Source organism: Notolepis coatsorum (assembly GCF_963971535.1).
Source record: "Notolepis coatsorum genome assembly, chromosome: 2".
Lineage (NCBI taxonomy): Eukaryota > Metazoa > Chordata > Actinopteri > Aulopiformes > Paralepididae > Notolepis > Notolepis coatsorum.
The window spans coordinates 125554265-125575390 of record NC_140166.1 but is presented as its reverse complement, the minus strand read 5'-3'; positions in this window follow the sequence as shown (position 1 = coordinate 125575390).

Genomic DNA, 21126 nt, shown 5'->3' with positions numbered 1-21126 from the left:
ATGCGTCTACTCTGCCGGAAATTCAAATAAGAAGAAGAAGAAGCGGGGTGGTGGAAAGAGCGGCATGGGAAAGTACGTTTGCTGTGGAACGGTGGCCAAGCCTTGCCCACCGTCTTGCTGTGTCAAAGGGGATGAGAGGAGAGAAGAACAAGCTGTAAAGAAGAAGAAGAAGGAAGAGGAAGAACGGCAAATGGAGCTACGAATTTCTAGAACGACCGATATTCGCGATCAGTGGAAGGGCGAGGGGTCGGAGTACTGTGGGGAGGAGAGTGAGAAAGAAGAGACGGAGGAGGAGGGGTGGGAAACGGTGGGGAAGAAGAGGAAGAAGCGGACGGAGAGGAACGACAGCGATGGGGATAGTCAGGGCAAGGGTGAGAGTAGGGGGGAGGAGAGGGTGGGAGAAGGGGGGAAGAGGAAGAAAGTGGGGGACGATAGCTCAAGTGGGCCGGGAGACGAGGGTGCTGGAAAAGATGTGGCAAAAGAGGAAGTGATCCATATAGTGGTCAGGCTTGAGGGGGAGAGGGGTGAGGGGAAGGTAGGTAGGCTCGAGTGGCCCAAACTCATTGCCGCGCGACTAGGAGAGGTAAAGTACGTGAACGTTTTGTGGGATGGGAATCTGGCCGTAGGGTGTGGTAGTGAGGGGCAGGTGGAGGTGGCTAGGACGATGCGGGGCATTGGGGGGGTGGGTATAAGTAAGGTGGCGAGAGTAGGGGAGAAGAGGGGGGGGGGATGTAAGGGGGTGATAGCTGGGGTACCGGTCGAGGTTACAGAAGAGCAGCTGGTGGAAGAGCTAATGGAGGACGGGCGTAATGGCATAGTTAAGAGTGCAGAAAGGATGAAGAGGGGAGCGGAGAGGGCAGTGACGGGGACGGTAGTGATTACGTTTGAGGGTGGGGTTGTTCCTAGGGAGGTGTTTGTGGGGCATAGGATGTATAGGGTTAGGGAATTTGTTCATGATCCTCTTAGGTGCTATAGGTGCCAGGAGTTTGGCCATATAGCTACCACGTGTAGGAAGGGGCTGAGGTGCGCTAGGTGTGGCGGGGAACATGAATATGGGGAGTGTGGAGAGGGAGTGAAGCCGAAGTGCTGTAGTTGTGGTGGGGAGCATAGTGTAGCGTTTAGGGGGTGCGAGGTGATGATGAAGGAGGTCGCGGATCGGAGAGAGAGAAGGGAGGGTAAGTTGACGTATGCTGGGGCGGTTAGCAGGGCAGGACAGGGTAGCCAAGAAAGGGTGCAGGGGGTTGAAGGAGGGCATTTGGCAGTGAGGGTAGAGCAGGTGGAAAGAGAGAGGGGAAGGGAGGAGAAATTAGGTATTGTGGCCTTCGTGGCAGGGGTAGTTACTGGTATGGCAGAGGCTAAGGGTAAAACAGCGATGGTGAAGATGATTGTTAGGATAGCGGTTCAACATCTGGGATTGGAAGGTCTGGACTGGGAGGTGGTGTATAGCGAATTGGCTGAGGGGGCTGCGAGGGACAAGGCTGCGAGGGACAAAGCAGCCCAGGATAAGATAGCAGGGGGCAAGGTGGGTCCCGCGGAGGGGGGCTCAGACAGGAAGTAGCAGCAGTAGCTGCACTCCAATGGACAATGTAGTTGATGAAGAAGAAAAAGAAGGTGAAGAAGGAGAAGAAGGAGAAGAAGAAGAGCCCATAAAAAGAATTGCGGAGGGCAGTAATACGCCACGATGCGTCTACTCTGCCGGAAATTCAAATAAGAAGAAGAAGAAGAGAAGGAGAAGAAGGAGGAGAAGAAGAGCCCATAAAAAGAATTGCGGAGGGCAGTAATACGCCACGATGCGTCTACTCTGCCGGAAATTCAAATAAGAAGAAGAAGAAGAAGAGGATCTCAGATCTCAGAAGACCAAGTGAAGATCTCACTTGTTGTTTGTCTGTAAGCTTGAATATATTCTGTAGATACAATTTAAAATCCCCACATGGAAAAGGAAACAATGTCCTGTACAGTCCTTAATGAGCTGCCTCTGGAGGGAAGGTTCTGTGATGTGGTTATTAAAGTCAACAGCACTGAGTTGAATGCCCACAAGGCCCTCCTGTGTGACTGCAGTGACTATTTCAGGTAAGTTTAGCTTGGTTCAGGTTAGCTGATGCTATTGCTGATCTGATTATGCTCCTTGCCACTGCACAAATGGCCTTCTGTATTTATATTTGAATAGTATGTTTTTTGTTTAATGCCCTGTTTTTATGTTGAAACTTGTTGTGTGCCGTGTTGGTCAGGACTCCCTGGAAGAAGAGATCTTGTTGTATCTCAATGGGACATTCCTGGATAAATAAAGGATAAATAAATAAAATTTAAAAAAAAATTATGTCATAATCAAACATTCTAGAACATTTGTGATGTCACAGTATGATGTCATAATCAAACATTCTATAACATTTGTGATGTCACAGTATGATGGCATAATAGAACATTCGAGAACATTTGTGATGTCACAGTATGATGTCACAATAGAACATTCTAGAACATTTGTGTACAGTATATATTCAACAATTCTCTCAGAAGATCTCAGATATCAGAAGACAAGTGAATATCTCACTTGTTGTTTCTAGCTACTTGTCTGTAAGCTTGAATATATTCTGTAGATACAATTTAAAATCCCCACATGGAAAAGGAAACAATGTCCTGCACAGTCCTTAATGAGCTGCGTCTGGAGGGAAGGGTCTGTGATGTGGTTATTAAAGTCAACAGCACTGAGTTGAATGCCCACAAGGCCCTCCTGTGTGACTGCAGTGACTATTTCAGGTAAGTTTAGCTTGGTTCAGGTTAGCTTGGTTCAGGTTAGCTTGGTTCAGCTTAGCTTGGTTCAGGTTAGTTTGGTTCAGGTTAGCTTGGTTAGTAAACAGATACCATACTGTACTTTTACTGTAAACAGATAATATACTGTACTTCTACTGTAAACAGATACTATACTGTACATCTACTGTAAAAATATACTATACTGTACTTCTACTGTAAAAAGATACTATACTGCACTTCTACTGTAAACAGATACTATACTGTACTTCTACTGTAACAAGATACTATACTGTACTTCTACTGTAAACAGATACTATACTGTAATTATACTGTAAAAAGATACTATACTTCTACTGTGCTAAGACGCTAAACTTCTACAGTGAACATATATTACTACACAGGACAGAATGTTGCTTACTGTTTACTCATCAGATATCTCTATACTCTGCGTCCCACAGAGCCCTCTTCACTCGCTGGAGCGACTCAGAGAAAGCAGTCTACACTATCCCTGGGGTGTCCCCGGGTATGATGCAGCTCATCATAGAGTACTCCTACACACGCTTTGTGCCAGTGACAGCAGAGAACGTGGAAGAGCTTCTGGTGGCTGCAGACCAGCTTCGCGTCACTGGCATAGTAGGAGCGTGCTCTGACTTCCTAGAAGGCCAGCTGTCTCTGGAAAACTGTGTCGGCATCTGGAGGTTCGTGGACATCTACTGCTGCCCTGACCTGAGGCGCAAGGCCCATCTCTGCATCGTGAGGCACTTTGAGGAGATGTTGCATGTCTCACAGGAGTTTGTGGAGCTGTCCCCGCAGCAACTGGTGGACATCATCGAGAGGGATGATCTGAACGTGAAGAGCGAGGAGACGGTGTTCGAGGCCGTCCTCCGTTGGATCGACCACTCCCGTGAGGAGCGTAAAACACACATCCCTTTGCTGCTGCCCAAGGTAACTAATTGTATTACTGTGCATTACATTAACACATTGGTCGCCAAAAACGGCTTACGACGTGTTTGCCCGCCATGCGTTGAACGCCAAGAACGGCGAAAGCCGTTTTTGAAATCAATATTTTATTTTTTCGCCATTGGCATTCATAATTCATCCAGCCAACCTCCGGGACTGCAGCGGGACCCTGTATGAGATTGCAACGCCTCAATACCGCCGTCTGGTGGATGGTCGGGCGAGTTACACTCTCGCCAAAACTGGAAGTGGTGATCGGTGCGTTGAGGAAATCCCTCCGGCAGTAGTATCTTGCTACGGGACTACAGACAAACACTGGCATGCATTTGGATGGCTTCCATAATGGGAATATAACGTTATATTCAGCCCGATTGTGCGTTTCTTTGTTTGCAAATAGTCTGATCAATATATCAACCCATACTACATAAAGCCGTTACTGACGATAAAGGAATTATAGATGACCCCCGCCCCCCCCCCCCTTTCCTTCCCGCATGATGAAGCATAATGTATATCGATCATATACATTTGAATTTTTTAATATAGCGTGTATAGGAAAGAAACGGCAATCGATAATCTATCATACGCGTTTGGGCCTATAACTAGCGTTTTTGGAATTACAGCAGAAAAGCTTAAAAACATACTTATATTCACGACGGTATTAACACAACAATGTATTAATGAAAAAATATAACGTTCCCACATCCGGAATGATAGATAATCGATGTTGAATGGGCCATAGTAATGTCAATATAGCAATGCAATTAAAAAAGTTATAGCCCTGCAAAGAAGGTAAACATCTCCATAGGCTTTCAATGGTGGCAGACTGGGTACTTTGATGGGTACAATGGCTGGCAGTCAATGTGTTAAGGGGAGACCACCCACCTAGATAGGGAAACAAAATAAAGGATGAAATCATTTGCAAACATCTTAATTGTTTAGAATAGTCAAAAAAAGAAAGAAAATGTATAAAAAAAATGTTGGTCGCATAATTGTATTACCCAAATAGGGGCGTGGTCTATTCAAAATGGCCCCTTTTTGCATGTTACCCCAAACAGAATTTAGAAAAAATGGATGATATATAGATATTTTCTCATGGTTTTTCATGTTACTACATTAAATACCGAACTTTTTGCTAGAGGATTTTTTGATATGCCACCCGAACAGGAATTTATGACCCCCTAGTCATAAAAAATAAATGTTTTGCATACATTTTTTGTATAAAATGTTCTAAAAATCTGGATGAGTGATATATCAAAAAATCCTCTAGCAGAAAGTTGTGGTATATGGATAGGAGGAAACGTGGCCAGTTTGGTGTGTGGAGGTACTAGAGAAATTGAGATTTTTTGTTTTATGTGTAATACAAACTCATAAAATCTCGTTTTGAGAAAAACGCCTTTAAAGTTTTGTATTGTCTGTAAATCAGGCTATGTATGACATATAAACAAACCATTTGGCACAAAGAAGCAGGATATAGATATGAATAAAGGTGGAAAGTTTGGTGTGTGTAGATGCTAGGGAAATGGTACATGTCTACCCTTTGGGAAAACGCCTTCAAAGTTCTGTGTGAGGGCTGGATGGGCCCTGCATGCACCACGCACCTGAGGATGATTTGCTCGTCACGCACCTGAGAGGAATTTCAATCTGCTCGTCCTGGAGAGCTTAAATGGGCAGGCTTCCCTCTGTTCGGCGTGAGGTCGTGCCGTATACGGTATACCCCCGTGTCTCATGTGTAGGGATGGGTATCGTTAGGATTTTATCGATACTACTACTCTTATCGATACTGCTTAACGGTTCGGTACTTTATCGATACTCTTATCGGTTCTTTTTGGTTCTTTTTTTGCAAGAAAAAAAGACAATTAATTAAGAACAGAATCAACATTGCTTTATTATTTATAAATACAACGTTATAAATAAGTATTATAAATAAATATAATTTCTTCAGCAACAGCAGCAGCAATGTTCTTTTATATAACTTTATAAATAAATATAATAAATTAATATAATTTCTTCAGCAACAGCAGCAACAATGTTTTAAATGTGTCTGACTCTGAATTATAGACTTTTTATAATAAACAACAAATGCAAAAGGCTAACAGAACTGTGACACTCGTTCACCCTATCCTCTGTCATCCTTCCTCTAGCTGCTAGGGAGAAAGGACTTTGGGTGGTGGAGGGAGGTAGAGGGAGGGAGGATGTGTGGTGGCCTCACTGGCCTGGGACATAGTGGCTGACGCCTCAGCTTGACGATCTATAAAAAGTTTAGATTGTAGTATTTGTAGCTAAACAATTGTTTTGTTTATTAGCCTATTTGTAATAATTCGTTATTAGCCTAGGCAACTCCGTATCTTGGCTTACGGTTACGGCTGCAGTGGATGCAGATGGAACACTGCGCGCAAGGCAGTCGAATACGCGCATTTCTGCACACTAATATCATGTTTTGCCAACAGATGTTTTGATAAATTGATTTGCTCGTATTGCCACCCTTACTGGCAAATGTTTTGTTGCACTTGTGGCAACGTGCATTGTCGGCATTGACCCTTGTAAAGTATATCCATACTTTAGAACGCTTCGCTCTATCCGCCATGATCACGACTCAGTGCATGCAGAGCTGCTGTCTGTGTGCAGAGCGCTATAGCACGGGGCGTCGGGGACACTTTCATTAAGGAGTACCCGTATGTAGGACCCGTATGTCTATGTGTAGCACTAGCGAGCGACTCGCGAGGAGTGTGTGTAATAATTGACTCGCTGGCTGCGGCTCGCTTCTCGTGCAGAGACAGAGAGAGGATCGTTCGCAACTTTTAAATAATAATAATAATAATAATAATAATAATTTCTCTAGAGTATCGATAGCAGTACCGAGGACGTCAGAGCTTATAAATACTCCGGTATTTTCTAATATAGTACCGGTTCCCGTTTAAAACCGGGGTCCGGGGGGCATCCCTACTCATGTGTGAGACATGCATCGCTCCCCACCGTCCCATGGATGTTTTCCCTGGGCGCTCGCTCTCTTTCCTGGGATCCGTGTTTTTGAATTGCCCGTTTGGCAGTTGCCCCCTGGTGAGTCCTTGACTGACGGCACTCCGAACCGTGACATATTACGTTGACTCTGTTTTTCATCGCCTGCGGGTTGTTTTGTTTTTGCCTTGAGAGGACTCGTTTTTCTTCACAACAATTTTTCCTTAAAGGAACAGTGCTGCATTTTTTGTTGTTCATGATTCCTGGACTCTAGTGTAATTTACCCTTAAAGGAACAGTGTTGCCTTTTTCTGTTGTTTAATAAATACGCCCTTGGTTTTGGCTAACTGAATACCTGTCTGTGTTGTGCAATTGGGGTCGCATTACAAACCATAACATTCTGTATTGTAAAATGCCATACATTTTTATTTGAAACCGCTATTTACAAACAACACCCAATTAAACCATTAGTAATAGACAACCTAAACACATGCCTGATAACTGAATAACATAATAACATAATAATAATGATGTAGTAGTAGTAACAGTTTAGTAACAAACAACACAACCGATTACTGTACCCCCTAATAGGCAAAAAAAATATTTGAATAGATATCACTATGAAACTTTCCCAGTTTGTTATGTACATATAAACTAAGAAAAAATATATTGCAAGTTTTCTGAATTGTATGTTTATATATGCAAATGAGGCACTTCCCCATTCAATATGTGCGTATTTATGGATGCAATCATGCAAAATAAGCAACTAAATGTGTTTTTTTAAGTTTTCTTGTCACTAGTTTGAAAGAAGACATGTAAAGGGGCAACATTATACAAAAATCTCAAAATTGCCCCAAAATCAGGAAAATGGTATTTTAGGTGGGTGGTCTCCCCTTAAAACAAGACTAGGTTCCCTAGTACAGTGGTTCTCAAACATTTGGGTCCAAACTGTTCCCTACAACAGAAACCGTCTACAACCGATGTCTAAATTGTACCCGCTGTCTGCTTGTCTCTTCCCAGGTTCGCATGGGCTTGATGAGGCCTGACTACTTGCTGAACAACGTCCAGAACAACCCTGTGGTGAGGGACAGCCACGACTGCAGGCCCCTCATCCTCCGCGTCCTGAACCCCCCTGGCTCCGACAGGCTCCCAAACCCACTGACCCGTCCACGCCTGCCCCAGGAGGTCCTATTGGCCATCGGAGGGGAGAGTCAGTCTAATCATTACGGCAGCATGACCATGGAGGCTTACGATATCCGAGCCGGTGGATGGATGGACGTGAGCGTTGAGGGGGAGAGTCCCCGGAGAGAACACGGCACCGCTTATCTCCACGGTCTGGTCTACTGCGTCGGCGGCTGGGACAGCGTCGTACAGGATCTCAGCAGTGTGCGCAGGTTCAACCCCGTCACTCGCAGCTGGCTGCAGGCGGCTCCCATGCACTCACGCCGCAGTAGCCTCAGCGTGGCCGTGTTGGACGGCTGTATCTACGCCATAGGAGGGCAAGACGGAGGCGTGGTACTGAACACCGCAGAGCGCTACAAGCCTGAAACCAACCAGTGGACAGTGATCTCACCCATGCTGGAGCACAGGATCGCCGCCGGGGCAGCAGCCCTCCAGGGCAAGGTGGGTGGAACTGAGGGACACAGGGTGCTAGATGAACACAAGGAACGTTATATCAGAAATCATAAATGTCTTTATTGCCAAGTAAGCTTGCACATACAAAAGATGTGTCTGGGTCCTTTGGTGCATCAACATTAACAGACAATTAAAGTAGAATGAAATCAAATGGAATATATAAACTAAATTAGAATATTCTTTCTTATTACAGGTTTACATCTGTGGTGGCTGGTGTCAGCTCACAGCTGAGTGCTACAGCCCAGACACCGACCAGTGGACTCTGATCGCCCCCATGAGCAGCAGGCGTTGGGGACTGAGAGTCGCTGCATACGGAGGTCAAGTCTATGCGGTAGGTGCACACAGAGACAAATGCTTTATACTCAATATTTATATAGATATGTATGATTTGACTTGCAATGCTGCTGTGATGCCCTCATTTCCCTAAATGGATTAATACAGTGTCTGCCTGCCTGAGCCACACACTAAAACATTCCTCTCATGTGTCGGGAGGGACTGACGGTGCAGGAAACTACCTGCGTAGCGCGGAGGCCTACAGCCCCTTGACTGACTCTTGGAGCGCCCTGCCCGACATGCTCACCCCCCGCATCTACTTTGGCATCGCGGTGCTGGACGACCTGCTCTTCGTGGTCGGAGGCACCTCCAATGGCTTCAACACCATCTCCAACGTGGAGCGCTACGACCAGAGCAGCGACAAGTGGACTGTAGCCGAGGACATGAAGATCCCGCGCTGTGGCCTAAGCTGCTGCATAATGCATGGCCTGCCATTTAACATGAGCCAGTACGCTGCTCCCCGTGGAGGAGGAGGATGAGGAGGAGGAGGAGGAGGAGGAGGAGCAGGAGGAGGATGAGGAGGAGGAGGAGGAGCAGGAGGAGGAGGAGCAGGAGGAGGAGCAGGAGGAGGAGGATGATGATGAGGAGGAGGAGGAGGAGGAGGAGGAGGAGGAAGAGGAGGAGCAGGATGAGGAGGAGGAGGAGGAAGAGCAGGAGGAGGAGGAGGAGGAAGAGGAGGAAGTGGAGGAGCAGGAAGAGGAGGATTAGGAGGAGGAGGAAGATGAGGAAGAGGAAGATGATGAAGAGGAGGAGCAGGATGAGGAGCAGGAGGAGGAAGATGAGGAAGAGGAGGAAGAGGAGGAGGAGGATTAGGAGGAAGAGGAAGATGAGGAAGAGGAGGAGGAGGAGCAGGAGAAGGAGGAGGAAGAGGAGGAGCAGGATGAGGAGCAGGAGGAGGAAGAGGAGGAAGAGGAGGAGCAGGAGGAGGAGGAGGAAGAGGAGGATTAGGAGGAGGAGGAAGATGAGGAAGAGGAAGATGAGGAAGAGTAGGAGGAGGAGGATTAGGAGGAGGAAGAGGAGGAGGCAGCAGGGGATCCATCTAAGAACCTTATACATTTATTAGACCAAAAGAAATCCTAAGAAAGTAATAAATTACTATCAGCCAAAGGTGGTGCATTTCTTTCTTCTAGTAATTCAGACAATATCGGTTTTTAGTTTGTGTAATGTAATGTAACATCTGTTTTTAGTTTGTGTAATGTAATGTAATATCTGTTTTTAGTTTGTGTAATGTAATGTAATATCTGTTTTTAGTTTGTGTAATGTAATATCTGTTTTTAGTTTGTGTAATGCACATAATATGGGAACTTTTATCGATATGGTTGAGCCTGTTAGGAATTGCACCCCCAACCCAAGCAGATTACAGATCACTCTCTCTAAATGGAGGTAAAAAAGAAAATATGGTCAAAATAATTGGCATAAAAAGGGCACTTTTTTATGAGGCACAAAAGGGCAGGTGCTTGTGCACCCGTTGGGCTCTATGTGTGCACGTGCCTGCTAGTTGTGCCCCTGAGCAAGGCACCTCAGCTTTAACCGCTCCAGTGTTAGCTGCTCAGGGGCCAGTAGTAGAGTGCCTGACCATAGTGTCTTTATACCTGTATCACTGGACATATAAATGCATATTAAATCAAATCAAATTGATTTGTAAAGCCCGAAATCACAAGTGAATGTCCCCATGGGCCAGACAAGTCTTCTTTAAACGATTCAAGAAGAAACATCCCAATAAATCAAGAACAAAAAACCCACCATGAAATCCAAAATAAATGTAAAATAAATAAATGCAACACTCCCAGACATACCCCAGCGAAGGTAAGGAAAAACCTAGCAATAGGAAAAAAGCACCACAGGCCATGTGGAGCAGAGAAACCTTAGAAGGGCCGTTCAAGGGGGGATCTCCCTTCTTGGATGTCGGTGATAATAGTGTTGCTATGGATGGGTGGAGAATAAAACAGGCAAATAGTTGGTATGTATGTACATATACGTGTAATAAAACACAAATATGTGCATGCAATAGCAACTGGGGTACATAAGAACATTTTTGAAACATTTAAATATATTACAACTCTGTACATACATGTGATTAGCATTATACTCAGTAGAACAAATTTATATATCTTATACCCAGCTTAATCACTATATTAATATTACTATTGCACTTTACTGTTACATTTGCACTGGGGTTGGATGCCACCCTTATTTTCATTGTAATGTACTTATGCTGTATGATGACAATACATTTCAATGTAATCTAATCTAACTGGTACTATGACCTGAATGATGGTCCTAGAGGTCAGTGATTTGATGTTCTTTTGGTGTTTTGGCGATGGTGGCTTAAGAGAGTGCTGTCTTAACGTGAGATTGCCGTCTTAACAGGTCTTGGGAAATCTCCCATATAGGCATTGGATTGGGTGGATAGCTGGTGACTGCATGCGAATGCCCTCGTATGCCCTGTGTATGGGGACATGTCACCCATATAGAAACACACCTCTTCAATCAATATCTGAGATGCAAATAAATAAATAACCTTCATAATAAATATAATATTTATATTGTAGTGGGTTCTATAGAGACATAATTCCCCATGGTATTGTGTTGATGGGGCACTGTCACTTTAAGGAGATTGGTTTTGGGTTGGGCTGAGAGGAGACGCCCTGTGTGGGGTTTCATTGGTAAATGTTTGATTACTACGAGCTGTCAGAAGCTAGCCCGGCATAGTTCTGACAGCTGTCACTTGTGCTACTGCGAAATAAATGACACAAGGCTTTGTGTTGTCAACTGATAGAATTGTGCGTTTCTCTATTCCGATGATTTCTACAATATATATATATATAAATAACTGTCTTTTACTAGTACCTTACTACTATGTACTATGTTACTATCCGTATACTACTACCTACCGTGCTAAGCTATGTTGAACTTGAACTCAAGTTCAACACTATTTGACGAACAATGCCACTGACCATAAGCTGCCAGAGATGCACATTTCCTGCTGACCAGAAAACCACACACTTTTCTGATAGTGGGGTGCCTGGACACTCAGTCATTTAAAATGTATATGCGAAAGTTTCGTTTTCACTTCTAATATGAAGATAAGGATCTATAGAACAATTTTGGCTCGAGTGTCAAGGAACCAGTTGAAGTTACAGTAATAAAAATGTATCCAAAATGGCCACAATCGAAATCATGAATTCTTTAAAAACGTCTTAATGTTCACACAATTGCTGTGTAATATAATTTTGTATTGCTATTTTAAGTTAATACTGTGTGAGGAATCAACTGGAGTTCAAATATTGATGTTTTGAATATTCTGGTATGGCAAAAATCAAAGATGGCTGCAATTTCTGTATTTATTTCGAATTACGCTTCATAACTTTTATTCTATTGAACCTAGAATGGTGATGTTGGTGCCTGTTCCTAGGTTTTCATGAATGAGTAATTGAATAAAAAGAAAATAAACATGATTGGAGCATATCTTATATGATATTTCACACAATGAGACAATAAATATGTGGAGAAGTTAGATATGAGAACAGTTGATTGTGAAGAACGTCCTCATCACAAGAAAGGATCTGCATCTCAGCACCAATGTCAACGCCATGCCAAAGACCTGATGGAGGTGTAGCTGAGCAATGGGAATCCCTTTGAGGAGGGCAGTAAAGACCTGGTTACATTAGACAATAAGGTGTGTGAGTCTGCGGCTGCTGCCGTATCTGTCCATCAACTCGAGTCTACGGGACAAGAGCAGTACAACAATTTCAGGAAGAGTGCTTGAATCAAATGACAGACTTCTGACACCACCGATCAAGCGAAATAACTTACTGTTGTTCCATGAGAATAAAACACAGAAGACAGCAAATAGGCTGAGAATTAGGGCTGTACTGATGTAATTTTTTAACATTCGAAGCTTCTATTGAAGTATTCGAACGAAGCTTCGAATGTCTATAAAATAAATTATTTACAACTAAATCCTCAATTTGAATAAAGTGATTAATCTGATTAAATGAGTCTCTTTTATTAAATCAACTTTCTTTAATGAATATAACTCATCAGTTTCATCAACATAAATAATCCAATAAGGGCACGGTTGGTATGAAAGTGATGGTGACGTCTTATAGTATAATATTATAATATTAGTGTAGCCTAAACTTTAACTGCAACTGTGAAGAAAACCCCCATTGGTTTAAACAGATTGAATAGACACATAAAAAAAAAAGATAAAAAATTAAATTAAAATAAAGAAAATGTATTAAACATTTTAAATTCGAATGTTGATTTAGAATTCGAATGTCAACATTATGATGGAAGCTTCGAAGCATTCGGTACAGCCCTACTGAGAATGCAGCACTTCAAACATCATGCAGAGCTCTATGGGAATGCTTTTATTGTGCTAGACACAATACACGTCGAGTAGCGACATTTCTGTCGACAAGGAGTTAGTTGCGCCAGGTGTAACAAGAAAGAACTGTTCTCATTCCTGTCAAATAAGTTGTTAACAGATGGACAGTTCCCAGATGACAAGGATGTCTACATCACGCACATAAGAGATAAAAAAAAATAAAAAAAAAAACTCAGCAGTGTTACTATGTAACATAATATCAACTATATGAGAATAATATCATACAATAATATCATAGTTGAAATCTTCTTTTTTCACATTCCAAGTTTGCAAACATGGATGTTTAGGCCGAGGGTATTTTAGTAGCGTTGTAGTCTGAGGATATTAATACTGACAGATGAATGATGGATGCATTATGAATGGAGAGCGTTGAGGGAGACATCGGTCCAGGAAGTGTTCCGCTCCAGTGTCTGGCTCTAACAGGACACAGAAGAAGATCCTAAATACAGAGTCCACTCATTTAAACATCACCTATCACAAACCCTGCCCTTTTTTCTTGATCCTCCAATCAACAACTGTTGCTTCCCCAAGTTTGTCCGTGGGAAGCAATGTTTGTGATTGGAGGATCTAGAAAAGAGGGCGGGGTTTGATTCTATATTATACACACAATTACACCCCTGCTGGGATAATAAGGTATTACACCCCTGCTGGGATAATAAGGTATTACACCCCTGCTGGTATAATACGGTATTACACCCCAATAATGTATAATATCTATGAATCAATCCATTTATCTATTGTAAGAGCCATATAGACAAATATCTACAAATGTGTGTACCAGGCGGTTAGGTGGTCGAGCGGAGATTGCGTTCGTCACCAGCCCCGGAGCTGTGAGCTTGGTTCGCCTGTTCGAATCCAGCTCACAGCTCCGGGGTTGTCACCAGCTTGGCTGGCCGTCTGCACTGATACAATTGGCTGTATCAGAGGGTGGGAGAAGCTGGCGGGGTGGGTCCGGGTCGTTGTAAACAGCGACTCCTACAGTTCGGTCGGGGCGCCTGCTAAGCGCGGATTGGACGTGAGGGGGATAGTGTGGTCCTCCCACACGCTACGCCCTCTCAATGAGAATCCGCGCTGCCAGGTGAAAAGAAGCGGTGATTGGCTGGACGTGTGTCGGAGGAAGCACGTGGTAGCCTCCACTCTCCCAAATGATCTGACTGTGGGGGGTAAAGCGCAGCGACCAGGAAGGGACTGGGAATTGGCATACGACTAACATTGGGATGGGAGAAAATCGGAGGAAAATGGAGGGGGAAAAAGACCAATAAAAAAAATAAAAAATGTGTGTACCATTTAAATGTGTTATTATTATATGGTATTAAAACAGGCCTATGTGTCACCATGAACCCAGCTGTCTGAAACCACCAGGAGACAGACGTGATTCTAGATCCTTGCCATTTCAACTGTTTACCTTATATAGGCATTTGTTAAAGCCCTGAACGTTGCTGCTAATTTGGAAGAAAGCCACCTCATTCGCTCAGAACACCAACCAGAAAACTATCAAATGAAATGTGATGGGGGCCGCGGGACACACTTCTGCTGTGCCATCAACAAGCTAAGTAGAACCGTGTCCACTCTCAGCTGTTTGTGTAAATACTCTGTAATATTGAATATTCACTCTGTAATAAATATTTGATTGCTAACACCCTCTCCTCATCTTTCAAGGTCAATAAAAGAACGCTTTATCACCAGTTAGTTTTTGTAGTAGTAAAGTTTGGCTAGTTGAGACAGACTGTCATTACGCGCAACGCAAGTAAGCATGCACTGCGTTGAGAGAGAGAGAGAGAGAGAGAGAGAGAGAGAGAGAGAGAGAGAGACAGAGCAAGTCATTACGCGCAATGCAAGTAAGCGAGAGAGAGAGAAAGAGACTCTTCACTACGACTCTAAAACGGTGACGCTGCACGGTCCCGCCAAAGTGGCTGGTAGAGTAACACGCCACTGCCGAATTCTACCCGCATTTGGCGGGTGTTAATGTCAAGCCCTGCATGTATGTCATAAATGTCATGATATATATCTGTATATCTGTATGTTGTGTATGTCATAAATGTCATTATGAATTGAAAATGGGGGACCCTGATGTAAACAAGACGGAAGTCTTTCTCTGGTCTGCATCCCCTTAACTCTTTCTCTGCCACACTGGGAACGGGATATGGCTATGTGCTGCCACGCATTAAACCACTGGAGTCAGTCACCTTGTTTGCAGGGCTATAACTATATTCTATATTATAGCTATGGATGCAATACTATGGCCCATTTGACACCGAGTATCTATCGTTCAAGATGTGAAAAAGAAATAATTTTTCTAATTCATACATTCCCGTTTTATACCGTGGTGAATATAAGTATGGTTTTAGAGCAGTTTAGGGTAATTCCTGGGAGGCTAGTAATAGCCCGCTACGTGTATTATACTTTAAGGACCCCCTCGAAAACGAGATAGTATATCTCAAGCGGTTTATTTCCAATTTCAAATCCATTGGCATTTCGTCCCTATACACGCACACTTAAAAATTCAAATGCATATGATCTCTGTATTATGTTCCATCATGAATGCATGAAAGGGGGGGGGGGGGTCATTTCTGATTAATTGATTGTCAATAACGGCATTCGTTAGTACAACAACATACGCTGATCAGGGCGATGGCTATGAAAACAAGGCACAATTAAGCTGAAATTGACGTTAAATTGCTCTTACCTGTGGCCGGTGGGATTCCAAAAAGAATATTCCAATTATTTGATTGCCATCCTGTAGATCGTATGTCCATTTGGCCCACGACATAACCCACCACAGCATAATGAATCGGGGGTCCCGAAAAATGATTCAATGCGATCGGGTGAAGCCCTAGATTCACGTTACTAGAAAAGTCCACCCGGACAAATATAATGCATTACTGTTATTTTAAAGGAAGTTAAGTGCATTTAGTGCCCTGGGGATGTACGAACATTTGTATCTGTTGCTCCTGACTTCACACACCATTGTCTCTCAAACAAATAGTTCTGAAACCAATCACATGCCTTTCTATCCCAACTAATACTAGATCATCTTTGTAAGAGCAAGGGGTGATCAAATGTTTTAGACAGATCTCCAAAAATGGTACCAGTGTCCTGTCGAATGCAGATATTATATCATTTGTAATAGCTCATGGTCTCCCATCAGGACAAAAGAGAAGTAGAGAGGTCACTCAGCATAGAGCTTGTCAAGATCAGTCATTGGCTGGTCGAAAACAGGTTATCCCTACACCTGGGTAAAACCGAAGCTATCCTTTTTGGCTCGGCCATACGACTTAATAGGTCTCCTGGGTTCAAGGTAGTGGTAGGAGATATCGAGGTAACAGCAAAGGAGGAAGTCACATACTTAGGATGTATTTTGGACAACACCTTATCAGGGGTGAGCATGGCACAAAAGGTGGTCACAAAGATCAATCAGAGAATAAAATGTCTCGGTAGAGTGTCCACCTATATTAACAGGTCAGCAATGGAAGTCCTGGCAGGGGCACTGATCCAATGTCATTATGACTATGCATGCTCCTCCTGGTACACTGGCATCACAGTAGCACTGAAAGGTAGGCTACAGACAGCTCAGAACAAATTAGTGAGAAAGATTTTAAAACTCCATCCCAGGACTCACCTTACACAGACACATTTTAACAGCCTCAAATGGCCCAGGGTTGAGGAGAGGGTCTCTCAAATAAAACTCAACATAACACATAGGATACTCGGGAATACTGTCCCTCAGTACCTCAGTGGATATTTTAACATGGTAAGGGATGTACACGGACACGCCACCAGGGGGAGCCCTACAGACATCGTCCCAGTGAGATGCAATAGGAAAATAGGCCAAAACGCTTTCCTATATTCAGCAGCAGTACAATGGAATAGCCTACCAATGGAGTTGAAGACCATAGGCCCCTTCTCCACTTTTAAATTAGCTATAAAGAGGTGGATCATAAGTAGCAGAAGCTGGGAGTAGTGAACAAAGGGTTTTTAATATGTGTTGTTCCTTTTTTATTCTTTTATTGTCTATAAAATGGAATATTATTGTATGTATTTTTTTGTTTTTATACCACACATCCTGACATACAGACACTACAAACACCCAGGGGCGACAGTTCAGTTCAGTTCAGAGTTTTTATTTGCCACATGGAATAATACAATCATAGTTTCTTCATTAAAAAAAATCATAAATAGTCATTCCATGGACAAAAGGAGCAGGAAGAAGAATAAATCTTATAGTTACCTGCCCCTTATTCCTAAACTAACATGTATTTTCTTAATGGTCGGCGTACAACCTTATTTACAAAAATAATCATTTATACCATTATAAAAGAAACACAATCCACAGTTAAACAAGAAAAATTTTAATAATAATAATAATGATAAAGAATAAAGAAGAAAAGAAAGAGAAGAGAAAAAAAAAGAAAAGATCTCACTATTCAGATCACATTTTGATTTTCATACTGACTAAATATTTTTTTTTATACATTTTTTTGAATTGATAAACACTGTTACATCCCTTAAGCTCGCTATGGAGAGAATTCCACAACTTTACACCAATAACTGAAGGACACATCTGTTTAAGTGTGGTACGTGCAAACTGATGTTTAAAATTGTATTTTCTCCTACTAAACTCACTTTCTAAATGAAAAAGATTTTGTAGTTTTTCTGGCAGTGTATTATTTCTTGCCCTAAACATAATTAACATTGTTTGAAACTTAACCATGTCTTCAAGTTTAATTATTCTAGATTTAATAAATAATATATTTGTGTGTTCTCGATAACTCACTTTATGTGTGATTCGTACAGCCCTCTTCTGTAGTATATATAATGGTTTTATATTTGTCCCATAAGTATTCCCCCATACTTCAACACAATAACTGATATAAGGTGAGATGAGTGAGCAGTAGAGTGTTCTCATTGCCTCATACTCTAACACATCCTTTACTTTATTCATAACAAAAATACTCTTGGACATCTTTTTTTTAACGTGTGCTATGTGCGATTTCCATGTTAATTTATCGTCCATAATCACACCAAGAAAACGAAATTCATTAACTCTCTCTATATCAACTCCATCTATGGCCAGTACTATATTTTCATCTAGTTTTCGATTGCCAAAAATCATAAATTTAGTTTTTTTCAGATTCAGTGATAGCTTATTTACATCAAACCATTTCTTTAGCTTTGTCATTTCATACACAATATATTCAGCTAGTTCCTTTAAATTATTTCCAGAACAAAAAAAATTTGTATCATCAGCAAACAAGACAAACTGTAATAGTTTTGAAACATCACAAATATCATTAATATATAAAAGAAAGAGTTTGGGCCCCAAAACCGAACCTTGCGGTACCCCACATTCAATCTTCATGAGCTCAGATTTAACATCTGCCAACTGCACATATTGTTGCCTATTGTGGAGATAACTACTCAACCATTCAAGAACCATTCCTCTCACACCATATGAACGTAATTTAGAAATTAGAATATTATGATCTAAGGTATCAAATGCCTTTTTTAAATCAATAAACAGTGGCTCGGGAGGTAGAGCAGTCGTCTGGCAATCCGGAGGTTCCCGGTTCGATTCCCGCTCCTCCCGAGCAGACACTTAACACCTAATTGCTCCCGATGAGCTGGTTGGCACCTTGCATGGTTGCCTCCGCCATCTGTGAGTGAATTGGGTAAAATGTGATTAACAAATTGTAAAGCGCTTTGGATAAAAGCGCTATATAAAAAAGCAGCCATTTACCATTACCCACGTCCACACACCAGTACATAAATCCACTGACACCAATGATGAAGGACCACAATGGAAACAAGCCTATGGCTTTATTGTGTTTTATGAAATCCTATTGGTATATCAAAGCAGGGTAGCCGGACCAGCACTCACAGGTTCAATGTTTTTTAATGGCAGCCTGAATCAAAAGCAGACATGTTTCGGACAATGTGCTGGTCCGGCTACCCTGCTTTGATATACTGAACTTTATGGGATTACAGCACCCAGTGTGAGAACTTGTGAGCGCGGTCTAACTTGACTATATATGAAATCCTATTGGTAAATGGAGAAAATGTATACCTGTTTCATATTATGATCAAATGTATATGTGTGATTTTACATTCTAAACCAATAAACTATTCAATCAAAAAAAGCTGAAATGGTGCTGTGATTAGCTCTAAATCCAGATTGTTGTGGACTAAGTACTGAGTGAATTCAAATAAATTATTTAAATTGACTGTTTATCAGATATTCCAGGAATCTTGCTAAGCAGGGTAATTTGGAGAGTTGGCTGTAATTAAATCATCTCTATCACCTCCTTTATGTAAAGGAATCACATGGGCCATTTACCAAACATTAGGAAATATGCCCGTTAAATATTGAATATATGCATTAATTGCTCTGACAATTGGGGCAGACAGTTTTAGAAAGAATAATCCAAGTCATCATCTCCAGTTGAACTCCTGGTATCAATGGCTGCAATTAGGGATGTCCCGATCCGATCACGTGATCGGGATCGCAAGCCGATCACATGATTTTCAGAAGATCGGGATGGGGAAAAAAAATCGGGAGCAAAAAGAAAAAAATGCAGGTCCACCTGATGACTCGGAGCAGCTAGACAAAATGTCAGAAGTTTGGAAGCATTTAAACATTTAAACCGAAGCCAGTTTATGCTTGGTTTATGGCACAAACACAATCATCATCATTAACAAGGAGCCCTGAATAAGCCTTTTCAAAATAAATGTTTGTTTTAATTCTGATCATTGTGATGTTGAGATAATGCAGTCTATTGAAATGATCTGCTTTGCTAATACAGGCACATGTACAGAAATATTGATGGTTGTGCACTGTCCATCTAAAAATAAACTAAGTTAGCTTGCTTAGTGCCATTGTATTCAATGTAATCACTAATCCCCCAAAGTGTCAGCGTTCCTAGGCTAACATTACTGTAAATGTGATGCACAGTCAACCGTGTTTCAAACATGAAGGTCAGAGCTTTGGTAACTGAGTTTCTTTGAGCTAATAATGTTAACTAAATGTGCTAAGTAATCTAGTGTACATTAGTAAAGCAAAACCATTTGTATATGACTCATGACAGGTCATTGGATCTTGGATAACAGATCACAGATCTTTGCTAAATACGTCGTTAGACTAGCAACACCATTCCATAAGCATGGTGTTAATATGGACATCGACCTGGACCCTCATTTATCAATGCAGCTATGTGCGTAATCCGTGCATACAATCATTCCTAAGCAAAGTGTGGGATTTATCAATATGAACGTGTGCTTGAGATTGTGCGTAGGTATATCTACGCACAGCTCCGACCGTGCGTACATGGCACCAAGCGGTCGAATAGGAAAACGGAATAAGCTTTCATGCATTAGAGTTCCAACACCGACGTGTTCGGTATGACTCATAATTAATTAATCATAGTTAATTGTAAAATAGAGACATGAGTGTAATTATTGTCCAACCCTATAAATAGCATTTAGCATAGGTCTTTCCAAATTAATGCAGCATGGTTTATCTGGCGCTATCGGAAGACTTGTCACGGATATGGCAGTCTATTTGCAGAGAGAATATAAGTAGAGTCCGCTACCCGGGACACAAATTGGAGCATGAAACAACTCGCACAAATGCCATCCCTGTCGTGCACATTCAAGTCCTCTCCAACCTGGGATTACTCTCAGCGTGAGATTGGAGATCGCTGGGGCATTTCCAAACATCATCGGAGCAATAGAATGTGTACCCATGTAGCTGTCAAAGCTCCATCAATCAACAAATTCAGTTACGTGAATAGAAAGAGATTCTACTCTGTCAATGTACAGATAATCTGCAATGCAGATTTGGCCGATACTTTTCTTTGCCGGTGCAGAACAGTTCTGTAGCGTTATGGCTTGCTCAGCACCTGTCTGCATATATCTCGCTTCAGCGTATATACACTGAATAAAAAATTCCACCATGTACCTTTACATGCCAGCATTCATCTGGCCACACCCCCATCCGCTTACCTACATAAGCAGGGGTGGGGCCACACACTCATCTCCTTCTCAAATTTCAGCCACAAGCCTAGTGCTGCTCACATGCCCACTTGACGTGGAGAAAAATATTTAGTCTGA